General features: G+C 44.9%; 1 protein-coding gene and 1 long non-coding RNA gene across 4 annotated transcripts in view; one reads left to right on the forward strand and one right to left on the reverse strand.

The window, feature by feature from the left end:
* RIPOR2 (RHO family interacting cell polarization regulator 2) overlaps nt 1–26,964 on the forward strand; it is a 235,789-nt gene that overhangs the window by 76,808 nt on the left and 132,017 nt on the right. The window lies entirely within an intron of this gene.
* The window catches only part of LOC144582008 (uncharacterized), a 93,019-nt gene continuing 83,856 nt past the window's right edge, over nt 17,802–26,964 (reverse strand). The window contains exon 3 of the long non-coding RNA XR_013533627.1: nt 17,802–17,932. This is a non-coding gene — a long non-coding RNA (uncharacterized LOC144582008). The remainder of the gene's footprint in view (nt 17,933–26,964) is intronic.

The raw sequence follows: 26,964 nt of genomic DNA on the forward strand, positions 1-26,964 counted from the left end.
TAACTGCCTACAAAACACATTGGCACTGGTCATATCCTGTCTTGTAGTAACTTGTCTTTTTTATGTGGCTTGTTTTGCCAACAAGACTGTAAATCCACTGAGGCTGGGTGGTGTTTGCCGTAGGGGTCTTTGTGTTCTCGGCAGGGTCCGGCGTGGCACCTTGCCCAGAGCGGACTCTCCTCAAACGGTTGCTGACTGATCAACTAGAAATGGACGAAGAAGCCCCTAATTCCCACCAACACCCCTTTTCCTGCTGCAGTGTGTTCCACCCTTCACTCGCATAACTGGGGAGAGTCTTGGGAATTGGAGATTAATAACATGTGCTGTGGTTTGAATGTCTGTCCAAAATTCATGTTGAAGCCAGGCACAGTGACTCATGCCTGTAATCCCAGCACTTTGGGAGGCTGAGGAGGGTAGATTACTTGAGCCCGGGAGTTCGAGACACGCCTGGGCAACATGGAGAAACCTCACCTCTAAATGGCAAAATTAGCTGGGTGTGATGGGGCAGGCCTGTAGTCTCAGCTGCTTGGGAGGCTGAGTGGGAGGGTCAACTGCACGAGGGGAGGTCAAGGCTGCAGTGAGCTGAAATTGCACCACTGCACTCCAGCCTGGGTGACAGAGTGAGACCTGGTCTCAAACAAAAACAAACAAACAAACAAAAATTTCAAATTCGATGTTGATGCTTAATCCGCAGTGCAGCAGTGTTAGGAAGTGGGGCCTTTAGATGGTGATTAGACCATGAGGGCGGGGCACTCACGAATGGGATTAATGCCTTATAAAAGGGATGGAGAGAATTAGGTGGGCCCTTCCATCTCTTCTCCAAGTGAGGACACAGCAATGAAGGCACCATCTTGGAAGCAGAGACCAGGCCCTCACAGACACCTAAACTGCTGGTGCCGTGACCTTGGACTTCCCAGCCTCCAGAACTGTGAGAAGCACATTTCTATTATTTATAAATGGCCCAGTCTCAGGATTTTGTTGTAGCAATACAAGCAGACAACAACATGCATGCCCCATACCTTTTTTGGTGTCTGCCATACCTGGTTCTTATAATGTACAGGAAGTACCTGAAGATAAACTGACTGTATCCTCTTTTGGAGGTTCAAGAATGCCTAGAGGGACAATCTTCTTTTCTCCCTGAACTTGTAACAAATTTAGACTTAGAGAAGGAGGTAGACAAAACAAAATGAAAACATCACCTGTATTAGGTTGGGCACAGTGGCTTAAGCCTGTAATGCCAGCACTTTCGGAGGCTGAGGTGGGTGGATTACGAGGTCAGGAGTTCAAGACCACCCTGGCCAACACGGCAAAACCCCGTCTCTACTAAAAATACAAAAATTTAGCTAGGCATGGTGGCGTGCACCTGTAATCCCAGCTACTCAGGAGGCTGAGGCAGGAGAATTGCTTGAACCCGGGAGGCGGAGGGAGGTTGCAGTAAGCCAAGATCATGCCACTGCACTCCAACCTGGGCAACAGAGTGAGACTCCCTCTCAAGCAAAAATCAAAAATCACCACGTGTATTATAGGAAATTCAGACACATTTTTAATGTAGATAAAAGCCAGGTGGAAGAGTGTGGCTTGGGTCTGTTGGCCAAAAGATGGAGTGATATATACCCCCCAGGGTTAGTGTTTGTTTCCCACCAAGTCATAAGCAGCACAAGACAGACACACACCTTCCCTGCAGAGTTTTGCCCCAACACAGTTTAGTGTGTGGAAAAACAGAGGACATGGCAGCAGCTGGCTACAAAGACGAGGAAGAATAAAGACAAGCTAGAGGAGTGAGCCGGGGCCTGCTCACGGCCTCCTTCCAAAATCTGCCAGGCAGCTAAGTTGCTCTTAGCTGAGGAGGACGCGTGAGGGAGTGATGAGGACGGAGCACTTATCTAATGTGTGTTCTCCGGGAGGAAGCATAAAATCAAGGAGACAGATTCCCCACAACAGCCTGCAGCTGTCTTCACCCACTGGGCGTAAGCACTACATCTGCGGTCAACCAGCAGTGAGGCCACCCTCCTGGGGAGAGAGGTCAGCAGTCTATTAAAGCAACCTTACCTACTTTCATGGGACCATTTCTCCATTACCAGCCCCTTTTCCTGTGTGGATCCTCCTAGGACCTGTCATGGACATCACAGATTTTTGCTCTGAGAACATTCTGAGATGAAACAGTACATTCATCACATTAACCCCAAGGCTATGGGTTATGAGTTGAAATTTATCGCCATAAAAGGATATGTTGAAGTCCTAACCTTCAGTACCGCAGAATGTGACTTCATCTGGAAACAGGATCGTTGCAGTTGTAATTAGTCAAAATGAAATATACTGGAATAGGGGACCCCTAAGAAGACACAGATATGCAGGGGGAATGCCATGTGAAGACGGAGGCTGAAGGGCCAGGTGCAGTGGCCCCTGCCTGTAATCCCAGCAGTTTGTGAGATCAAAGCTGGAGCATGGCTTGAGCTCAGGAGTTCAAGGCTACGCTGAGCTATGATTGGTCATTGCACTCCAGCCAGGAAACAAAATGAGACCATCTCAAAAAAAAAAAAAAAAAAAAGAAATGGAGGTAGAGCTTGGAGTGGTGCATCTACAAACCAAGGAATACCAAGCACTGGTGGCCATTTCCAGAAGCAAAGACAGAGGAGGCATGGAAGGGATTTTCCCTCAGAGTCCTTGGATGATACCCACTCTCCTGACACCTTGATTCCAGACCTCCAGCCTCAAGAACTGTGAGAGAATTAATTTCTGTTGTTTTCAGCCACCCAGTTGGTGGTATTTTCTTACAACAGTCCTAGAAAATGAATAAACCACTCTATACCCCCAAGGATGAAAATTCACGCTGTTTCTTACTCCAAATTATATGCCGACACGTTTCCAATGGAGCTCATCAAGCATCAAAGAAATAACACATCATTAGGTGTTGATTATACTTCTCAGGAGTAATAATTAATTTTAATAGCAAAATTCTAAGAAATCTTTCATTTCTTCTAAGTGCGTACTAAAATAAGGACTTAATGCAATGGGAAGTAACTAAGTAAAAGCTGTGTTGAGGAAATAGAAACGTGTTTATTTTGGTTTTCAGAAAGGTTTATTTTAACTTCCATTTTAAATTTAAATGGGCTTTGTGAGAGGGCTAAAAATAAATCTAATGGATATTAATATTGTGCTAAATTAATTTTGAGGATCAGAATCCATCATCCTTAGACCATTTTGGATGAAGGTACATATGCGAATTCTGCTTTGCTCCTGTCAGAAGATGCGCCAGTACTTACGACCACACCCCACTGTGATGACATAGTTACCGTTTAGGCTTCCATAGTGCTTCAGGGCAAAACATAGTTTTTAAAATTCATTCTCTGGTTCTTAGGCATTGGGATTTTTTTCATTTTTGCCTAAATAATACATCTTTGTGTCTAGTTTTTCTTCTCTTGGATTATGTCCTTAAGTGAATTTTCAAAAGACATTACTAGGTCAGATTATTCAGAGTATGTTGGGCCGGGCGCGGTGGCTCATGCCTGTAATCCAAGCACTTTGGGAGGCCGAGGCACGTGGATCACGAGGTCAAGAGATCGACACCATCCTGGTCAACATGGTGAAAACCCGTCTCTACTAAAAATACAATTATTAGCTGGGCATGGTGGCGCGTGCCTGTAATCCCAGCTACTCAGGAGGCTGAGGCAGAAGAATTGCCTGAACCCAGGAGGCGGAGGTTGCGGTGAGCCGAGATCGCACCATTGCACTCCAGCCTGGGTAACAAGAGCGAAACTCCGTCTCAAAAAAAAGAGTATGTTCCATGCACTGTCATATACTCAAAAAAGACTGATCCACTTTACAATATCAACAAGGGTGCTATCAGACGGATATGTAATGTTTACAATTTCACTGTTTAAAGGTTTTTAAAGTTTCATTTGGCAAACGTACACTAGTAAACATTACACACTTCATCACAAACCTTTTTTTAAAATTGGCATTATAATCAAATCACCTATGAATCAAACTGCATTTGCTCTTGCCCCAGCACACAGTACCTTCTCACACGTATCTGACACTCAGAAAAGTGTCAAAAAAGTAACTGACACTTAAAGCTCTTGGAAAAATTATTAGTTTTTATGAGGCTTTCACTTTTCTTCTAGAGCTAAAATTCACCACACAGTTCTACTGTCACAAACTCTAAACCAGCAGGACTTGGGAAGAGACTGGCTGTTTTGTTTTTTTGAGACGGAGTTTTGCTCTTGTTACCCAGGCTGGAGTGCAATGGCGGAATCTCGGCTCACCGCAACCTCCACCTCCTGGGTTCAGGCAATTCTCCTGCCTCAGCCTCCTGAGTAGCTGGGATTACAGGCACGCGCCACCATGCCCAACTAATTTTTTGTATTTTTAGCAGAGACGGAGTTTCATCATGTTGACCAGGATGGTCTCGATCTCTTGACCTCGTGATCCACCCGCCTCGGCCTCCCAAAGTGCTGGGATTACAGGCGTGAGCCACCACACCGGCTAGAGACTGGCTATTTGACACTGAGCTGAAGAAAAAGGAATAGTTTGTCTTGGTGTCAGCAAAGAAACCCAGCTAAGTCCAACTCAGCTTCACCTTTGGTACATACAGCGTTTCTGACGACCTACTTCTTCTTCTGTTAAAATGAAAACAAAAGAATCTGAATTTGGCCTTTTCTCTCTTTCTTTTCTTCCTTTTTTTTTTTTTTTTTTTTTTTTTTTTTGGTGGGGAGTAATTTTGGAAAGAGAAAAGGTATAATGAATAAAATTTAACCTGTGCATGCCAAGACAATTCAATGAGGGAAGAACAGTATTTCCAACAAATGGCACTGGGACAACTAAAAGTCCACATCTGGACCTTTAGAATAAATTTGGACCTCTATCCTATACCATATATACAAGTAACTCACAGTGGACCGTAGCCTAAATGCAAGAGTTGAAACTACAAGACTGCTAGAAGAAAACGTGGGAGTAAATCTTCATGACCGGGACTGGGCAATGTTCTCTTATATGTGACACCAAAAGCCCAAGTAACAAAAATTTTAAAAATGAATCTCATAAAACTTAAGATTTTTGTGTATCAAGGACTTAAGAAAATACAGCCCACAGAATGGGAGTAAATATTTGTAAATCATGTATCTGAAAAGGAACTTTCACAAAGACAATCCAAGTGAAAAGTCGGGAAAGAATCTGTGTAGCTATTTATGCAAAGAAGGTATACAAATGTCCGGTGAGCACATGAGAAACTGCTCAACATCAGAGTCACTGACGAAACGCAAACCAAACCCAAGGTGAGATACCATGGCATACCCCCGGGACGGCTAAAATGAGACAGACAGTAGCAAGCGTTAAAAAGGACACAGGGACACTGGAACCCTCACACGTTGCTTGTGGGGACGTAAAATGGTAATAGCCACTTTGGAAAACACATCAATACAAAACCTTGTACACGAATCCTTATAGCGGCTTTAAAGTGGAAACCAAATGTCCATTAGCTGATGAACGCACGAAATGTGCTATATCCATATTATTATTTGGCTGCTAAAAGGAAGGACGTCCTATCACATGATATAAAACGAGAATGGGCCAGGCACGGTGGGTAACACCGTGTATTCTCTACAAAAAATACAAAAATTAGCCAGGCGTGGTGACGTCTGCCTGGAGTCTCAGCTACGCAGAGGGCTGAAGCAGGAGGACCACCTGAGTCCAAGAGGCTGAGGCTGCAGTGAGTTCTGATCACACCACTGCACTCCAGCCCAATGACAGAGTGAGACCCTGTCTCAAAAAAGTAAAATAAAAACAAAATGAGAATGGACCTGAAAACAGTATGCTAAGTGAAAGAAGCTAGCCACAAAAGACAGCAGATGCTATGATGTTATTTAGGTGACATAGCCGGACAAATTCAGAGGCAGAAAGGACATTAATGGCTGCTTGGACCTAGGGTTAGTCAAGGAAACTGGGATGGGGGTGACTGGGAAATGGGCACAGGGTTTCTTTTTGGGATGATGAAGACGTTCTAAAGATACATTGTGGTAATGGTTGCACAACTTTGAATATTCTAAAAACCACTGAACCATACACTCTACATGGGTGAATCTTATGGAATGTAAACCATATCTCAGTAAGCCTGTTTTTAAAACACTATTTTAAGCGGCCAGGAGCGGTGGCTCATGCCCGTAATCCCAGCACTTGAGGAGGCCAAGGTGAGCAGGTCACCTGAGATTGGGAATTCAAGAACAGCCTGACCAACATGGAGAAACCCTGTATCTACTAAAACTACAAAATTACCTGGGCATTGCGGCGCGTGCCTGTAGTCCCAGTTACTCAGGAGGGTGAAGCAGGAGAATCGCTTGAACCCGGGAGGTGGAGGTTGTGGTGAATCGAGATCGTGCTATTTCTTCAGCCTGGGCAACAAGAGTGAAACTCTGTCTTGAGGGGAAAAAAAACAGCCAAAAAACGATTTTAAGTATACGTAATCACACCCCCAAAGATACTACTTTTAATATTTGCCATATTTATCAACTTTAGCCACCGTCCTTAATGAGAGCTTCGTGACTGTGACGGCAGAAGTCACAGGGATGCTATGATTACACTATAGGCAAGTCATTCCTTCTCCTCTGTATGACATGGATAGAAGTCTAATCAATTTACTATCCACGCTGCTATTACTGCTTCATGCTACGGTTTGAATATCTGTCCCCCCAAAACTCATATTGAAGTTGAATACCCACTGTGGTCATACTGAGAGATGGTGCCTTTAAGAGGTGACAGTCCCGAGGCTTCTGCCCTCATGATGGATGAATCCCCTCATGAATGAACGGATTCATTGGTTATCATGGGAGTGGGGCTGGTGGCTATAGAAGGAGAGGAAGGGAGACCTGTGCAAGCATGTTAGCCGACTCAGCCCTCAGCCCTCCTGCCCTCGACATCCTGCCTCACTTTGGGACTCCGTAGAGTTCCCACCAGCAAGAAGGCGACCAGATGCAGCCCTTTGCCCTTGTACATCTGAGCCACCATAACTGCATGAAATACATCCCTTTTCTTTATAAGTTACTCAGTTGAATGTACGATGTTATAAGCAACTGAAAACGGGCTTAGACAGCCTAGATGTTAACATGGAGACATACTAGTCAAGCCAAGAGCCAGGTCACAATCACTGACTTTGCTCTTTTCACCTGTGCTCCAGTTAAGCTCCTCTCAAGCACCTGAAGCCTGTCGTTTTCTTCACCGCAACTCTACTGACTTAATTAAAGCCAACAGTATTTCTCGCCTAGATTGTGGCAAGAGCCGCTTCCAACAGCGTACTCTGCCCACACTCTGGCCCTGTTGATACGTTGATATGAGTACTCACCCAGCAGCTGGAGTAATCTCTCTTCTGCTTACGACCCTTCAATATCTCCTCTTTTATTTAGACTACAGTTAAAATCCCTCGAGGTGTCTCTCTCCCAAGGCTCAGGACGATGGGCTTCTGTTGACCCTTCCAACTCGAGGGCTTTCCGCCTCCTGCTCTCCCTCCCCACCCAACCCTCTGTTTCAACTACCCTGCATTTCTTTCAGCTTCTAGCATACAACATTCTCTCTTTCTCTCTTCTCAAAGGCTTTGTACTACTGCTTTCTCCAGGTGAAAGATTTCTGCTGCTACCCCCACTCACCACTCACAGTTCTCGTCACCAGCCTGTGTCCAGCCTACTCCTTCTCATTCTTTTTTTTTTTTTTTTTTGAGACAGAGTCTGGCTCTGTTGCCAAGCTGGAGTACAACAGCACAGTCTCGGCTCACTGCAATCTCCGCCTTCTGGGTTCAAGCGATTCTCCTGCCTCAGCCATTCAAGTAGCTAGGATTACAGACACCTGCCACCACGCCCGGCTCCACGCCCGGCTCATTTTTTTTGGATTTTTAGTAGAGACAACGCTTCACCATGTTGGCCAGGCTGGTTTCGAACTCCTGACCTCAGGTGACTGGCTCACCTCGGCCCTTCCAAAGTGCTGGGATTACAGGCGTGAGCCACCATGCCTGGCCCTCCTCCTCATTCTTAGGAATCATTTCACTGTCACTCCCTCCAAAAGTCCTTCCTGACTCCATGGCGCTGTGAAATGCCCTTGCTAAGAGCCCACAGAACCCTGTACTTCCCCTATGTTAATGACATTCATTGCATAAAATTGGAATTGCCAGTTAACTTTTCCCAACACCCTATTTACCAGCTAAGTAACTGGACAAGTTACTTAACCTCTCAGTGCTTTATTGCCTCATGTGAAAAATGGGGATATAAATAGTACTTACATCATAGTCTTGCTATGAGGATTAAATAATATTTGTAAATCACCAAGAGCAGTGCCTGGCACGTTATCAGCACAACTCAAGAGTTTCCTGAAAAGTGTTGTATACATCTTCAGACTGTGAGTCCCAAGAGGGATTTTTAAAACTCTTACTCACTGTTACATCCTTTATAAATGCTACTGAATGAATAAGTACGTCAGTTAATCAAGCAAGCAAATGTACCGATTATTCAAAGCTACCTTGTATTTTCAGGATCCAGGCGAAATGGTGGATAATAAATGAAATAAACTTTTACAGAAGTCAAGAGAAGACAGAAGCAGAAACAAAGTTAGCATTAAGTTAGTGGAGAAATGACAGGCTATTCCGTACAACCTGGATCATTTGTTAACCACGTGGGGAAAAACTGCAGTGAGAAGCCACTCACAGCATTAACGGAAGTAATTCCACATGCAACTAGTAATCGACAAAGAAAATCTTAAAAAAAAAAAAAATAAGAAAACAAAACAATGTTTATCTGATTCTGAGCTGGAGTAGATATTCGCAAGCGAGGCACAGAGAGGAAGATTTATTGATGTGGAAAGATGTTCTCTGTAAACTGAGAGCTGTACAGATGAGTGATTAAAAATCCAGCCTCTACAGGCCCACCTCTACCACTTAATAAGTTTGAACAGGTTATTAAGGCAGGTGCCTTAATAAGGTTATTACAGGCAGGTGCCTGTAATCCCAGCACTTTGGGAGGTTGAGGCAGGTGGATTGCCAGAGCTCAGGAGTCACGACCAGCCTGAGCACCACGGTGAAACCCCGTCTCCACTAAAATACAAAAAAAAAACCCAGCCGGATGTAGCGGTGTACATCTGTAGTCCAGCTACTCAGGAGGCTGAGGCAGGAGAATTGCTTAAACTCAGGAGGTAAAAGTTGTAGTGAGCTGAGATCGCGCCATTGCTCTCCAGCCTGGGCGACAGAGTGAGACTGTCTCAAAAAGAAAAACAAACTTCCAACAGATTACTTGGCTTCTTCAGGCCTCCTCAGTTTCCTCATCAAGAAAATGGGGATTATCATAATAACCACAACTACCTAGTGTGTCATTAGGATTAATGAAATATTTGTATATCACAAATGATACAGAATGATACCTGACTGAACTTACTGTTATAAAGTAAATTTATATAAGAATTTTGTCAGCTCATCATATCTCAGAGCTAAGATGATAAGTATTTAAGTTGCTTTCCCTTAAAAAAAAAGTCTAATGGTTCCACAATACACATATAGTGCTTTTAAAATAAGGAAAAATAGTTATTTTTAACCTAAAAAAAATCATCTTAAAATCTCATTGTAGAATATTTGTAGTCATGCAAAAATATTTATGATCTATTGTAAGAGGGAAGAAGATTTATGAAATAGCATGTGTAGAATAATTTCAATTGTGTAAAAATATTTCTTTAATATACTGAGTCACACAATCATGTGTGGAAAAACCAAAGAATCTACAATGCTGGCAGAAATTGTCTCTTGATGTTCAAGTTACATGTGATTTTTATTTTCTTCTTTGTGTCTTTTATATTTCCTAACATTTTCAATATGGATGTGATTAATTATAAAACCAGAGAAAAGCTGTAATTTTTTTTTTAATCATCATTTTTTTTTTGAGACAGAGTCTCGCTCTGTCGCCCAGGCTGGAGTATGGTGGCTGCAATCTTGGCGCATTGCAACCTCCGCCTCCCGGGTTCAAGTAAAGCTCCTGCCTCAGCCTCCCAAGTAGCTGGGAATACAGGCGCCCACCACCATATCCGGCTAATTTTTTTGTATTTCCAGTAGAGGCGGGGTTTCAACATGTTGGCCAGGCGAGTTTCAAACTCCTGACCTCAAGTTCTCCACTGCCTCAGCCTCCCAAAGTGCTGGAATTACAGGCATGAGCCACTGTGCCAGGCCTGTAATTTTTTTTTGAAGGAGCAGCATGGACCTTAGACAGGGTAAGAGAAAGGTTTTCAGCCAAAACAGTGGAGAAGAAAAGAAAGTGCAGATTTAAAAGCAGAAGAGAAAAAAGAGAGTCACACTTGATGGTCTACGTTTTCTGTGAAATAGGAGGTGAGGTAGGGAGAATGGTTGAAGCTTTGAAATAGTGGTGGGGAATGAAAAAGGGCTAATTAGAGATTGTTTTTAAAAATTGTGAGCATGGGTGAAGGGCCTACTGTGTTGAAAGACCTAACTTAATATTGTTTGAGCTTTGAGCCTTCTGTCCCCCAGGGCTCAGAAGCCCGGTCTAGGAAACGGAGTCAGATTAACAAGGCTGATGAGAGGTTACGAAGGAAATACGCCAGGCACAGCAGAAGATCTGGAACGTGGTCCAAAATATTAACAGTGCTTCTTTCTGGCTCTCGGGACTATGGTTGAATTTTAACCTTCCTTTTTATTTATTTATTTATTTAATTTTTTTATTTTGAGACGGAGTTTCGCTCTTGTTACCCAGGCTGGAGTGCAATGGAGCAATCTCGGCTCACTGCAACCTCCGCCTCCTGGGTTCAGGCAATTCTCCTGCCTCAGCCTCCCGAGTAGCTGGGATTGCAGGCACGCGCCACCATGCCCAGCTAATTTTTTTTGTATTTTTAGTAGAGACCGGGTTTCACTATGTTGACCAGGATGGTCTCGATCTCTTGACCTCGCGATCCACCTGCCTCGGCCTCCCAAAGTGCTGGGATTACAGGTGTGAGCCACCGCGCCCGGCTAACCCTCCTTTTTAAATCTTACCTGCTTTATTTACAATAGACAGGTATTATAAATGGATAAATTTTTTGACAAAAAATTATTAAAATGCGAACAATACAAGCAAATATATAGAAGTAAACTCTCCTCCCAAAATATCTGATCCAGAGGTAACATCCTGGTTCACATCTTGGCCAAAATCCTTTCCTCCGAGCACGTCTACACGTACTCAGTGTATATGTCATTACCGGTTCTATGGATCGGAATACAAACAGCCACAGCTCTGAATGATTTCCTGTGTGCTCGTGTCTGTAGGCACCACATCAGGAAGAATGCCCTAAGAGCTGCCCAGCCACCACAGTGGCTAAGAATCTCAAAGCCTTTCTCATTCTAAAGGGCATGCATCTTATTATCAATGCCAGGACCCTTGGGAATGAGAAAATGTTATTAATCCAATCTGGGCTGTTTATTTCTTTGCCACGAGAGGCCACTATTTACGACTGGGGCCTAAGGCTGAGTGAGGTGGGTCACACCTATAATCCCAGCACTTTAGGAGGCCAACGCAGGAGGATCACTTGAGCTCAGGAGTTCGAGACCAGCTTGGGCAACATAATGAGATCTTGTATCTACAAAAAAATTCAAAAAATTAGCTGGGGCGTGGTGACACATGCCTGTAGTCCCAGCGACTTCGGAGGCTGAGACAGGAGAAATGCTTAAACCTGAGAGGTTGAGGCGGCACTGAGCCATGGTCACACCACTGCATTCCAAGCTGAGCAACAGAGTGAGACCCTGTCTAAAAAGAGAGAGAGACTGGGTCTGCACAGTTCACTAGGTGTGATTCCTGTGCTGCAGTGGCAGTCACTAGTCACCAGTCCTCACCTGCCCTGCTGTGCTTCTCATCTTGGGCTACAGAGTTAGAGTTCTCCCTTCCCCAGTCAACATTCTGCCAAGGATGATAACTGCGCCAGGGTGTCTGCATTGAAGACAATGACTAGCCAGAAGAGAAAATATTTATGAATAGGGAGGGCCACGTGCTAAGTGCAAACCAGCGTGCCTCTGAGCAGCCGCAGGTGCTTCTGTTGAGTCCGAGTTACCAACCTGCTCCCAAGGTCATCTGATGTTAGGGCTCTGTGTTAGCTTGGGCTGCCGTAAGGAAAGAGCCCCGGTGGCTCCAGCAAGAGAGATGTATTTCATCACGATTGTTGGGGCCAGACGTCCACGGTCCTCAGTCTTCCAGCTGTAAAGAGAAAGCTTATCTTTCTTTCCCATGACGAGGTTCATTACTGAGGCTCCAGTCATAAGGGAGAGATTAACAAGAGAAAAGCAGACAAGTTTAATGAACTTAAGTTTTACGTGACATGAGAGCCTTTAGAAATAAAAACTCAAATGGAGAAGCTTGTGTATTTTTATGCTTAGGTTTGACGAGGAGGAGACAGTCCTGCAGATGTATGATTGGACAAACGGAACATCTGATGGTCATAAACCGGGGGAATGTTTTGAGGACTGTTTGTTCCGACTCTTTGCTGTGTCCCGTGTCTTAAGAGTTAAGGGCCTACCATTCCTCCAGGTATAGGAAAGGTACTTCTCAAATGAAAGCCTTGTGACCCGCTTCAGGAGAAGGATGAGGGAAAGGTGACAGTGACCCTCCTGCTTCTGCTGTTTTCTCAAATGCCAAGGTACCACATTGTGCAGTAGCATGGCCTGAACCCCATCTCAGCTGATTTGGTTTCTGGTGAGAGCTCTCTTCCTGGCTCACCGGAAGCTGCCTTCTCACTACGTCCTCACACGGTCTTTCTGGGGTGCAGACGCCTGGAGAGAAAGGGGGCTCTCCAGCGTCTCTTCTCTAAGGCCACTAATCTTAGCAGATCAGGGCCCCACACTTATGACTTATTTAACCTTTAATTAATTAATTAATTTGTGAGATGAAGTCTCACTCTGTCGCCAGGCTGAAGTGCAGTGGCACCATCTCAGCTCACTGCAACCTTCACCTCCCAGGTTCAAGTGATTCTTCTGCCTCAGCCTCCTGAGTAGCTGGGACTACAGGTGTGCGCCCCCATGCCCAGCTAAGGTTTGTATTTTTAGTACAGACACGGTTTCACCATGTTGGCCAGGACGGTCTCCATCTTGACCTCGTGATCCGCCCACTTTTCCCTCCCAAAGTGCTGGGATTACAGGCGTGATCCGCCGCGCCCGGCCTAACCTTCAATAGTTCCTTACTCCAAATGCAGCCACACTGGGAATCAGGACTTCCATATGTGAATTTCCGGGAGACACATGCATTCAGTGCATAACAGGGGCTCACTGTGCTTCCCACTAATTCTATGCCCAGCACCTTCTCCTACTGTGTTATCACATCAGCTGTATGTACTACTTATTTACATATGTGTGTCTTTCTAGATCTAAGAAAGATGTTTGGAAAGCAGACAGCACACATCATTTCTGTCTAGGGGTGCGCTGGAGTCAGCACATACCTGCTCATGAGAGCCAGTTGTTAGTTTGAGAAATGTGGTAAGCTGTTTGTTAAAACAGTTGTGATTTAAATTATGTAAGCGTGCAATGAACTAAATCCCATTTAGAACAATGCTGATAAATACTCAAAACTCATCAGCTCCTCCTTACTCCATTGTATTATTTTCTGTGCACTGGAGGTGATTTACCTCAACTGTGTCTGGTTGGGGCAATGCTGTGCTACTGTGCCTCTCTTCCCACGTTGCTTCAATGATGTCACAGTCAATCGTGGTGGGAGTGCCAGCACTATGACAATCACTAATGCTGCAAATCAGCTCCCCTGTCTCAGAGCGAGTTGTTTAGTTTTTACCAGCATGCTAGTGACAGTCTGTGTCCCCAGCAGCCAGCAGGACAGGATGCCCAGCAATGCTGGCTGGCTGGCTGACTGGATGGAAGATGGGACAGGAGAATAGAGAGAGAGCAGTAGAGGTCAGGAGCCAGGAACAGCAGCTGGCAGAGGATGCCGACCAGGTGTGGCAGTTACTCTTCTGCCCTTTACCTTGCAGCCTGCCTAGCCATCTACCTCCGTTGTTCTGTTTCCTTCTTTTGTGGGTTTCTAATGTCGTGTTCTTACACATTGTGCAAAAGAGTGCAATATAGTACAGAAAAAGATGTGGTCATCCTGTGTTGCTTCAGTGCATTTCAAAAGAGGTATAAGTTTTACATTCTGGTTCATTCCACTGGAGACAGTGGTGTGGCAATGTCCACTACAGAATACAGGAAGCCCACATTTACCATTCACTACGTATTTACAACTGCTGCGGATCCAGCGGAAGGTACGCAGGGTGGGGTCCCCTTGTGGCAAGGTAGTCTTTACCGCAAGTTCCGTTCTCATCCCGGCACGTAGAAAGAAAGGGGAACTAAGTACTGCTGCCAACGCTGATTATTCTGTGACTTAGGGACCAGTGGAAAACACTACCCAGCAAATGCCAGAAGCAAGGTCTGGATTTCTTTTTCTCACCAAATCTTTATAAACCCCACCCTGTAACAGTTTTTAATGTTTCCATAAAGTGTCTTACATAAAGTGTCTTACACAATTTTTCTTTTAGCAAATGAAAACAGGAGAGAAACTAGGAAAAAGAAATACAGGCCGGGCACGGTGGCTCATGCCTGTAATCCTAGCACTTTGGGAGGCTGAGGTTGGCAGATTATGAGGTCAAGAGATCAAGACCATCCTGGCCAACATGGTGAAACCCCGTCTCTACTAAAAATACAAAAATTAGCTGGGTGTGGTGGCTCATGCCTGTAATCCCAGCTACCCAGGAGGCTGAGGCAGGAGAATCACTTGAACCCGAGAGGCAGAGGTTGCAGTGAGCTATCGCCACTGCACTCCACCTGGGAACAGAGTGAGACTCTATCTCAAAAAAAAAAAAAAAAAAAAAAAAAAAGTCACAACTAGAGCAGGAAAAGCCTGAGACAAAGGAGCTAGAAAGCAAGTGGTGGAGAAACATTTATCACTATAGGCACATTGCTTTGGAATTCTTTTCAAGCTGCTTTCAAAGGGGTCCTTTTTAAGGAATTCTTACCTTTGTCAATAAAATTTGAAGATGCCCTATTCCGTTCGTTGGCAGACAGCACCATGTAAAGACAGCGATTGAACTGCAAAAACTCATGGGTGAGCTGATTAATTGATGTGAGAAAATGTCTGTTTGCCCATCTCTTACCAAAACCCGGGGGCTGCAGCTCTTGGAAGACGGCACGAGTTCTCCTGAGCATAAAAACCGTAATCAGGCTCTGGGTGATGATGGTTCTCTGCCTAACAGTGGGAGGTAAAACAAAGGTCACCGTACGGCAAAGGAGCGATCCGATCATCCTGACGGCTGTGACCTGGTGACGACCCACCACTCTCTCAGGTGTCATTCTACCAGTTCCGTGTGGATACCAACTTCTAAAGTCTCTGATCTCTCTTGCGTAGGGAACTACTGGAAATCAATCAAGTCATTCATGTAAACAATGTCTGTGAAACACTGATTCCCACCAGGCTTCATGCGAAGGTCTTGGTTGACCTTTGTCTCCTAGGATCTTGCAGTCTAGCAGGGCAGGCTGCCTTCAAAACTAACACACAAGACCTAGGTCTAATGCCTGGACTGTGTTCTCTGGGACTTCAGAGGTCAGCAAAGAAAACCAAAGACTTGAGAAATCAGCACCAACCCCACCTACCTAGCCTGTTAGATAGCTGTACTTCAGGGCTTATTTAAATGAATAGATGTTCTCTTCCTTCAGATGGAACAGTTCAGCCTTCCCTGTAAGAACTTTCTGGCATGGCTTCCCACAGGTTTGACTCACCGGCTCTTTGAAAGTGTTTTCCCTTTCTGCGGAGACCCTGCCACGTTTCACGTGCCCTACTGCCCGTTCGCCTAGATTCCTTGTCCTTAATCTCCACGTCAGTAAAGTGAGGACAGACACACTGAGCTCCCTTTCACTTCATAAGAAAAACAGAAGGATAAGCCACACATGCTCCCAAGTGTCGTAGGGAAAATGTGCCTTTACTGACATTAATATTGTCATCATAAAGTCAACCGTGAGAGCCCAGGATTGTGCAGGAGCGAATGCAGAGCCCAGGACTGTGCGGGAGGGAATGCAGAGCCCAGGACTGTGCGGGAGGGAATGCAGAGCCCAGGACTGTGCGGGAGGGAATGCAGAGCCCAGGACTGTGCGGGAGGGAATGCAGAGCCCAGGACTGTGCGGGAGGGAATGCAGAGCCCAGGACTGTGCGGGAGCGAATGCAGAGCCCAGGACTGTGCGGGAGGGAATGCAGAGCCCAGGACTGTGCGGGAGGGAATGCAGAGCCCAGGACTGTGCGGGAGGGAATGCAGAGCCCAGGACTGTGCGGGAGGGAATGCAGAGCCCAGGACTGTGCGGGAGCGAATGCAGATACCAGGACTGTGCGGGAGGGAATGCAGAGCCCAGGACTGTGCGGGAGGGAATGCAGAGCCCAGGACTGTGCGGGAGCGAATGCAGAGCCCAGGACTGTGCGGGAGCGAATGCAGAGCCCAGGACTGTGCGGGAGGGAATGCAGATACCAGGACTGTGCGGGAGGGAATGCAGAGCCCAGGACTGTGCGGGAGCGAATGCAGAGCCCAGGACTGTGCGGGAGGGAATGCAGAGCCCAGGACTGTGCGGGAGGGAATGCAGATACCAGGACTGTGCGGGAGGGAATGCAGAGCCCAGGACTGTGCGGGAGGGAATGCAGAGCCCAGATGTGTCCAAGGGTGAAGAAAGGATCGCTGAATAGGAGGTAGGGAGGGCAGGAGAAAAGAGGAGGAATCTTGCGTTTAAGACAAGTGTTACCAACCTCCTGCCCTCACGAAGTGATCCGGCCCAATGAGCACTCGACAGGATTATCATCAGATAATACCTACAATCAGCAATACCATGTTACTCTTGCATAAAGTTTTTATTAACGACCAGCTAATGAAAGAAACACTCCTAGGTGCTCTTCCAGGAACGTGTGGTACTCAGCACCCTGGTGCATAGTAGCACCGGGCATTTATACTGCTCTGCAAATAGCAACAGCTGAACCACGTGGATGCAACAGGCAGCTCGTGGCATCTGCAGTTTTTGACATGAGGTCATCTCTGTGATGAGCAGTAAATACAGTGAGAGCGGAGCTGCCCCTTCCCCTCTCTGCTTCCTCCACCTCACCCACTCACGGTACTTAACAACTCTTCTATTTGGTACCAACTTTGGATGAAATTTCGTAAGAAAACAATTCACTCAGCATTCTAACATTTCTCCAGGGGGTGGGCTGCAGCACCAGGGGCTCTCCCTGAGGGACAAGGAGCTGGGCCCTGCTGAGCTCTTGCTAAACAGCTTCAGATCCCTGAGGGGCCGCCTCTTGACCTCAGGATGGTTAGTCAGCCCTGCACCCCATCACCACCACGGGTTCCCATGATATTGAAAGACGGGAATCTAATACTTCTCCTGCTTTTGGCCTTTGCCAGGTCCCCACTGGGAAAAGCACACTGGCATGCCTTTATTTCCTCCTTCCCATTTTCTCCAGGGTTGCTTACAGCCCCCCAGAAAGCTGGCCCAACCTATTTCACAAAACCTGACCCTAAAGATGTCCCAAAAAGCCCGGAGACCCTTCACAGAGGCTGAGACTGAGACTGCAGAGTCTCATGACTCTGTTGTTCAGTTTGCAAGGATTTGGGTTCATAACCCTTGATGAGGTGAGAAGTCCCTAAAATCTATAGTAAAAACACCTTTTAAAGGCTTGAAACTTGTGATCGTTTCATGAGGTCTGAATTCTGGGTTTTGCTTCTTTTTTTTTAGAGCTGGCTGCTTTCTGCTCCCCTCGAACTTGAAACTGTGGTGCTTAGATCTTGCTTTCTCCTCCTCTGGCCCCAGCGTGTTCTCTGGTCTACACCCTTGTTTGTGAGTCTTGGTTCACTGCCTTCAGCGCTGCTTGTGGTCTCAGAGAGGATGGGTGGCGCTTTTCAAGCTGTTGTCACACGAGATACGGTTCTAAGAAAAGAAAACAAAAAGGTCTTGTTTAAGGAACAGAGAGCAACAAGGAGGCACAGACAAAAGGAGCCCTGAACTGTTTTTTACACCTCCCCGCTAAAGAGAAGGCAGGGAACAGGGACAAGAGAGAGAGAGGGACGGAGACAGCACTCAGAAGCTTGACCTGTTGTCATAACAGAGTTTCCCTGTGGTCAACCTGAACTGACGTTTAAAAGGCAAAACAATGTTTGAAACAGCAGAGTGATTAATAACTAACAACTCCCACAAGCAATCATCTGACACAGACAGCAGCGAAGGAGAGGATCTGGGCTCTTCATCCTAACGCTCAGAGGTTCTCTCCATAGCAGGTAATTCAGGGATTGCATCTGTTTTGAGGCCCAGTGAAAGGATAGTTCATGAGTGCAGGATGTCTTCAGATGAGATTAATACACGCATGGGGATATCTATTGGGAGGGCTGTTCAGTCATCACCTTGGAGGAGTCGTAGTTCTCCTGGCTATAAGTCTGCTGTTGGGACTACATAAGAATTGAAGCCGAATTCTTCATAGTGTGTATATTCATAGCTTCAATACCATTGGTGGCCAATTGCTTCCGTGGTAAGAGAAGGGCTAATAACTTCATCTGTTCTGTACAGAATACATAGGGATGGGAGGGCAATTAAAGGTAAGATAATGGCAGGTGAAATAGTGCAGAGTCTTGATTCCTTGGGCATCTATGGTGTTAGTATGAGTTAATTTTGTTGTGAGAATCAGGGAAATAATGTGTAGGACCGGGAATAATTAGGAAAATAATTATAAGAGCATGGCCATGGAAAGTGAGTTCTCCTATAATAGGGGAGGTAGCGTCTTGAAGCCCTCATTGAACTGGATGAGCCATTAAGCTATATAGGATACAACCCGTAAATTAATAATTGAGGCAATGCCTTAATTTTCTTCTTTTTTCTTTCTTTCCTTCCCTCCACTTCTCCTTTTCTTCCCTCTCCTCTACTCCTTTCTTTTTCCTCCCCTTACCCCTACTTTTCCCTTCTCCTCGCCCCCCGTTAGTTGGAAGAGAAGAAAAAGTAGCTTCCCTTTTTGAAGAAGACCAAGGCTGCCGATTAGACTGTAAGGAATCAGAGAAGAACTGGACCGTCTTCTTTCTCCACTGGTCCCATGTCAGGAAAACATGGGCCTTGACTCCCTCCTCAGCAGAACTGTTCCAGAATTCAGTCCACAGGACATGTCGCCTTTTCTTTTATTCTGGGGTTTTGTTTTCACTGTTCCATTGTTTACTGTGATTTATGAACACACGTCAGACATTAAAGTACGAAGGTGCATTCAGGGTTGGGGCTGCCAGTACACACAAGGGGAATGGTGACTTCTTCCTCTCTAATCCTTCATTTCCTCCATCCAAATGGACCCGAATGCATGGAGTTCTTCCCGGAAGCCTGGCAGAACAGAGGCGAGCTCATCTCCAAAACCCGGGAGGGAGTTGAGGTGTATTTCAGCCTGATCTGGGCCTATGCCTGTCCTGCAGCACTGAGAGCTCACAGAGCCGAATTTGCAGAAGGGAAAGCTGAAGGTTTAAATTGAGGAGTGTCCCTGGATATCCTCCCACAGAATCTTTTAAAAAAAAACAAACAGATGCAATCTGGAAATATTTTCCTTCCAAAAGAATATTCTCCTCCTCCTTCATGCTTCTCTTTCTTCCTCCTCTTTTCTTTCTGTCTGTCACATAGTCTTCAAAAGATCTCTCTCTCTCTCTACATCATTTTTCTGCCTTCTGTATAGTCAGAGGTCACTAAGACACAAAGACTGAAGAGAAGCCACACCAGGAAGAGTTTTCAAAAATACTTGGCCAAAATCAACTTAACAAGTGCCGAATTCTAAATCCTTGTTTTATTCTTTCTCTGAGGACGAGAAATTCAGAGGCCAAAAAGAAACAGGTCAGGAGAGACCGGGTCCAGCCCACAAAGCCAGTATATGCGAAGGGACCGCACTACGAGGCCTGCCTCCTGCAGGACCCAGAGCCCTCGGCCCCTATTCCTTCTGGCTCCCCCGGGAATCCCCTGATCCCAGTCCCTGTCCTTCAGGCCCTGCTGTGGTCCTACTTTGCTCAATGTGAGATCGCACCAGTGGTCTTTAACCATGTCTTTTTGTTTTTTTGAGATGGACTCTTTCTCTGTTGCTGAGGCTGAAGTGCAATGGCACAATCTTGGCTCACTGCAAACTCCGCCTCCCGGGTTCAAGCGACTCTCTGCCTCAGCCTCCCAAGTAGCTGAGATTACAGGTGCCTGCCGTTCTGCCCAGCTAACTTTTGTATTTTTAGTAGAGACGGGGTTTCAACATGCTGGCCAAGCCAGTTTTGAACGCCTGATCTCAGGCAATCCACCTGCCTCAGCCTCCCAAAGTGCTGGGATTACAGGCGTGAGCCACCGTGTCTGGTCAATTGTCTCATATATACATAAAACACACACACACACACACATACGTATACATACAGAGTCTCACTCTGTCCCCCAGGCTGGAAGGCAATGGTGTGATCTCAGCTCACTGCAACCTCTGCCTCCCAGGTTCAAGTAATTCTCCTGCCTCAGCCTTTCGAGTTGCTGGGATTACAGGCGTCTGATACCATGCCCTGCTAATTTTTGTATTTTTATTAGAGACAGGTTTCACCATGCAACCCAGGCTAGTCTCAAACTCCTGACCTCAGGCAATCCACCTGCCTCAGCCTCCCAAAGTGCTGGGATTACAGGCGTGAGCCACCGTGTCTGGCCAACTGTCTCATTTTTAAAGCCCAAAGTAGACTCTGAAAAACTACATACCCTCAAGCACTGGAAACCACTTATCACGTTTTAAAGGTTACAAAGGATGTAATCTGTGGAGGTATCACCTTTGTGCATGCACGAAATACATAAGCATTCTTGTTGAGATTTGGAAACCTACATTATTCCTTTTTCTTGTTGAATCCATATTTCCATTCCATTTCTCCCTCGGAATTTTATCCTAATTGTTAAGGCGACTTCTCAGATAAATTCACAAAGTTTTATTTCAAACTTGTCACAAGAGAAAGACTCCTGAGAGAGCTATCATAAATATTATGCATCGATATAAACACTTAATTAAAAAACTCATGAAGTTACTAGACTTAAAAACATTTTTTTTAGTTTAAGACCATTAGACTCAGCATAAGACCAAAAATTAGGCAGGTAAAATAAATCGCCGTTCCAGAGGGCTCTGATCTCATTAAAATCAGACAAGGGACGGGAATTTTTTAGGAATGCTAGATACATTTTATCAGAAATGCTGGGTATATCCCAGAAGGCGCTGATGTACCACCACACCAAAACGTCCTACTTCAGGCTGGACACGGGGGCACACGCCTGTGATTCCAGTACTTGGGGAGACCGAGGTGGGCGAATCATCTGTAATTGGGAGTTAGAAACCAGCCTGGCCAACATGGGGAAACCCTGTTTCAAAAATACAAAAATTAGCTGGGTGTGGTGGCGGCACATGTCTGTAATCCTAGCTATTCAGGATGCTGAGGCGAAAGAATTCTTGAAGCGGAGTTTGCAATAAGCCAAGATCGCGTCACTGCACTCAGTTTGGGACAATATGCCTTCTCATAACCTTATTAATTATACTTGGAAGCCTTTTCTGAGTGTTTTGTCATATTTCTCTAGGAAAATAATATGTGTATGTTTTTTATTTTTCTGTGACTAAGTAGTTTTAAGTATTAAAAATTTTCTCCAGATACAGTTATTATAATTATTAATATACCAAATGATCGAAACAACATAATTATATTACACATTTTAATAAATAATTATTGGGCTGGGCACGGTGGCTCATCCCTGTAATCCCAGCACTTTGGGAGGCTGAGGCGGGTAGATCACCTGAGGTCTAGAGTTTGAGACCAGCGTGGCCAACATGGCGAAGCCTCGTCACGACTAAAAATATAAAAATTAGCCAGGCGTGGTGGTGGACATCTGTAATCCCAGCTACTTGGGAGTCTGAGGTAGGAGAATTGCTTGAACCCAGGAGGTTCAGGTTGCACTGAGCTGAGATCGTGCCACTGCACTTCAGCCTGGGCAACAGAGCAGGACTCCATCTCAAAAAAATAAAAGTTAATTGAAAATAAGTAAATAAGTGATTATCTTCCAGTGTGAAATCAAAATTTTCTTAGCAATGTGTCTCTTAATGAGACGAAGGAGGCTGACTTTCTTTCAATGAGTCCATCCGTCTATGGATGAATATTACTTTCCTACAGTGAGACAGGAATTCGTTTTATATTCTTATGTTTTATTTATATAGGTGCAAGCACTAAGAAGCCAAGTTCACTTAAAAAAATAATAAAAAATTTCTTACAGAAATATCACTCAATTATTTGTGTTAAACTGACATTTTTCTAGTGTATAATTTTAATTTTTCTGTTGGTTCTCTTACTATACTTTTTATTTATTTTCTAATGATTGCCTTGGCGATTACAATTAACATCGTAATTCATAGCAATCCAGTTTTGATTCATATTACCTTAATTTCAAGAGAATATAAAAACTTTTATCCTCTTTTTACTTCGCTCATTCTCCTCTCTTTGTGCTGTTATTGTCATACAAATGACACCTTTATGTATCATATGCCATCAACACAGATGTATAATTACTTTATGCTGCATAAGTAAACATAAAAGACAGTACAAATGTATTTATTGTTACGAACGATAAATACATTTAGGATGCATGAAATGTACACCTTTCTTTGAAAGCTGAGAAAATTATACCTTCTCATCTGGCCCTCTTTTTGCGGACAGGGATGCTCTTGGATCTGGGGTCACATTCTGCGGGGAGGACTATAATTCTCCCTAAAGTCTCCCCGCATCTCTCACAGACATGGAAGAGCGTTTCTTTCTACCTTCTTACAAGTTTATTTTCCTGTGTATCTTTTCTCCACCCCTTCTGTCACTTTCAGTAGCTCCCATACCAAGAAATTTGTCTTGAGGTTAAAAAACGGGGAGGAGGGGCAGACGGTATAGTGATCCCTGAAAATGCTTTTAAAGTCAATGGTAGGGCCACAGGAAAGGACTCCGACCTTAATCAAGGTCACCAAACCCTGAGAGGTAAATGTCATCATCAGTGGCAGTTACAGGATTTCTTTATTGGGGAAGCCTAATGATTACCTTCTGGTTGAGACAGAGGGTACGGCCAGGGACCAGGGACAGGGTCTTGAGGTTGTGTTTGCGTTGCTAGCACAATGTATTAATATATTGGGGCAACTTAGTCGGAAAGGGCTTAACCATCCCTTAACTCAGTCACTGATTATTACTGCATTTTACAGATTCAAAGGGAAATTATTAACTCTAGTCAAAAAGCTAGATGGTAACAAAGCCAGGACTGTAGCTCAGGCCTGTCAGATCCCAAAACCACTGCCTTTATATGCTTTTCTTCCTGTTTCTAGTTGCAAGCTAACCACTCCCAGCATCATACCCTTATCCCACGGTTACGACCTTGCCAGCCATTCCCAGTGTGAGTCTTGCCACGGAACTCTCCTATGCTGGGTTCTTACCCTTTTTTTGTAAGTGGAAGGAGTGGATTCCTTCAGTGGGCAGTTCTCCTCATTGTCTTTAATCTCATTGAAGGAAACTGACCTGGGCTTTGCTCAGGCTTCCCCAACACCTTCAGTAAGTGACCCTAAATGTGGCTCCGGCAGCCTATGATGGCCCTGAAGAGGGGACGCAGGCAGGAAGTCTTCCAAAGGCTCTGGGAGGGTTTTTCCCATGAGACTAACCTCATGAAATTGTACTCATTAGACTGGTACCTCCTCTTTGCAACATGAAAACAGGAACACTATTAAAAATAGTGTTTCAGCCGGGGCGGTGGTTCACACCTGTAATCCCAGCACTTTGGGAAGCCGAGGGGGGCAGATCACTTGAGGTCAGGAGTTCAAGACTGGCCTGACCAACATGGTGAAACCCCGTGTCTACTAAAAATACAAAAGCAATTATCAGGGCATGCGATACTCGCCTGTTATCCCGGCTGTTGTACTCAGGAGGCTGAGGCAGGAGAATTGCGTGAACCCGGGAGGCTGAGGTTGCAGTGAGCTGAAGTCGAGTCACTACACTCCAGCCTAGTGACAGAGCCAGACTCTGTCTCAAAAAAAAAAAAAAAAAAAAAAAATCATGTTCCTTTAGTCCCGGCTCTTTAGATGTAGCATTTTACAGTTAGACAAATTTTTAGGTGCATCTTTTTTTTTTTTTTTTTTTTTTGAGACAGTTTCGCTGTTGTTGCCCAGGCTGGAGTGCAATGGCGCGATCTCGGCTCACCACAACCTCCGCCTCCTGGGTTCAGGCAATTCTCCTGCCTCAGCCTCCTGAGTAGCTGGGACTACAGGCACGTGTAGGTGCATCTTTACTGGCAAAGTTAACTGAAGATGAGATTATTTCTGAATCTGTGGCTTTTTCACCTTTTGCCTTCCTGATTCCTACCGCTCCTCACTGTTTCGGTTCCTCTCTCCTTCTTTGTTCTCCTTTCTGTTTCGGACATTTTGCTCCCAATTCCTTCAGATTTTTCTCCCTGTTCAGAAGTGTGTATATCAGAAAATTAAGTATTTTTAAACACTTTCTGAAGGGAGAGGGAAATTCTCCACAGCACAGAGAGCAGACTGTGAACCCTTCTGCTGGAACAAAAGCCCACGTCCGATGATGAAATCTTCCACTAGCATGGCTTCCTCCTTTACGTGCTTCACAGATGGTGGTTTTGTCCAAACCATCAAACTGTGCAGGAATATTTTAAATTAATAAATAAATCCTTATTATAGCCTCAAGTCTCATAACACAAAATAATAATACTGTGTTGATTTTCCTATGTTCAACATAACATGTGCCTCGCCACTTACAAATTTACTTAAATGTTTCCCGCCGAACCTGAAATACAGCAGGTGTTCATTATTATTCTCCAGATGAATGAACACAAGACTGAGTGAAGTCCCACGAAGCAACGACCAGATCTTGCATGTCTTTGGAATTCACAGACCTAGTATGGCACAAAGTGGGCACCAACTGTTTACAGTATACAAACTCTGCTACGTTCCTGTGCGATGGCCTTGATGAAATTCTGTTGTTAAGCTTAGCACGGGTTGTCACAAATCAGCATTTCATCAAAGGAATTGCTTACGCTGTTTCACCTGTACTTTTGTTCTCTTCCCCAAATCCAGTGATTGGAGCTGTCTGCCTCAATCGCTGAAAAGTGAGAGTCTTTCACTGTCGTCCCAGACGCGTTCCTCCTTTCCTGATGGAAACTACTCTCTGTGAACGACATCTCCCTTCATTAAGCACTGACTTTCCCTAGCTTCAGTCTTTCTTTTCTAATACGGATTTGAAGGGGATCAGAATGTGTCCTCCAAAATATGCTACTTTAGCATAGGTACTATTTCGAACTATTTTTGAGAAAGACTCTTCTGCCCTTCCCCTTTCTGCTGTAAGTGCCATAAATTTCCACTGGTAAAGGTGTTTCATTCCAACCAGGGTGACTAAGAGTCATGGTCCTCTTCCTGGTATGAGAGGTGATCCTTCGCTATCATATATTCCTAGTCACCGTCCACCACTTAGCGCTCTTAGGAGCCCACTCTCCTGCTCTGCTTCCTTTGTCTAGTCACGTCTTCACGATTTATCGCCCTTTATTAAAATGGTCTAGATGTTCAGCATTCTCTTATCCTTTAAGATAAGAGATGGCGTAGCCTGGTGTTGAAGAGTTCGGACTCTGGGTCCTGGATCAAGTCTCAGTACCTCTGCTACTTAACAACGTACGACCTCAGGCGGATGCTTCACCTCCTGGGCCTTAAAGTAAAACGGAGCTAGTAAGAATATCTGTATCTTAGGGTTGACGGAAGAAGTAAGCGGATCAAGGCACTGAGAACTGTTGCTGGCAGTCTGTAAGTGTCAGCAATTATTTACATTTTTTATTTGCTCATTTTGGACATACATGTAAATATGATCATACTCTTTATAACTTTCCGAGGCTTTTAAAATTCAGTATGTTTTTGCAATTCATTCATATTGATGCATGCATCTGTAATGTGTGAGTTTTCCTTTTTAGTTAACACACTATGTAGGAATGTCATATCTCTCTGAGGTAACTAAACTTTGGAGAGCGAGAACCATGTTTTCTACGGTCTCTTCTTTCAAGGAGTTCTTGGTGGCCTGTGATCTGTTCTTTGAGATGGTTAGCTGTGTTTCTGAGATATGTGAAGTAGCGAAGAGGACACTGAGGGAAACTTCTTAACGGTTATTGAGGTTTTGTACAAAGCGTGGTGACTTCTCATTCTCTAACCCCATTAAGGCTCCAGTTAAGGAAATGTCCTAAGCTTCCCTGTGAGAGATTTAGGTGGACAATTATAACTGGGTATTTACTGTGTACCATGTGCTGTGTCAGTTCCTTTACATAAATTATCCTACTTCATCCTCAAAACAAGCCAAAGGAGAAAGTGTATTAGTTTTCTAGGACTCCTGTAACAAAGGACCACAAACTAGGTGGCTTAAGCGGCAGGAACTTGCTGCGTCACAGTTGTGGAGGCCAGAAGTCCAAGGTCCAGGTGTTGGCATGACCGGTTCTTCCGAGGGATGTGAGGGAGACTCTGTTGCAGGCCTCGGCCCCAGCTTCTGTGGTTTACTGGCCAGCTCTGGTGTTCCTTGGCTTGTGGATCTCTGCCTTCATCTTCACATACCAACCTCCCTGTGTGTATGTCTTTGTCTAAATCTCTCCTTTTTATGAGGAAACTAGTCATCTTGGATTAAGAACCCATCTTCCTCTGATACGATGTGAGTTCATCTTAACTAACTGTATCTTCAATGACCCTATTTCTAAATAAGGTCACATTCTAAGATACTGGCGTTTAGGATTTCATCATATGAATTCAGTGGGGTTGACCCAATTCCACCCAGTTAAGATAATAAAATAGGCCCAGAGAGGTTATGCCAACTTTTTGAAGTGGAATGGCTGGGGACCCCAGGTTCACACAGTAATGAGGTAGTTCTGAGGTGGGAGGTGAGGGAGGTAGTACA

Source organism: Callithrix jacchus, chromosome 4, assembly GCF_049354715.1.
Source record: "Callithrix jacchus isolate 240 chromosome 4, calJac240_pri, whole genome shotgun sequence".
In the NCBI taxonomy this organism is placed as follows: Eukaryota; Metazoa; Chordata; class Mammalia; order Primates; family Cebidae; genus Callithrix; species Callithrix jacchus.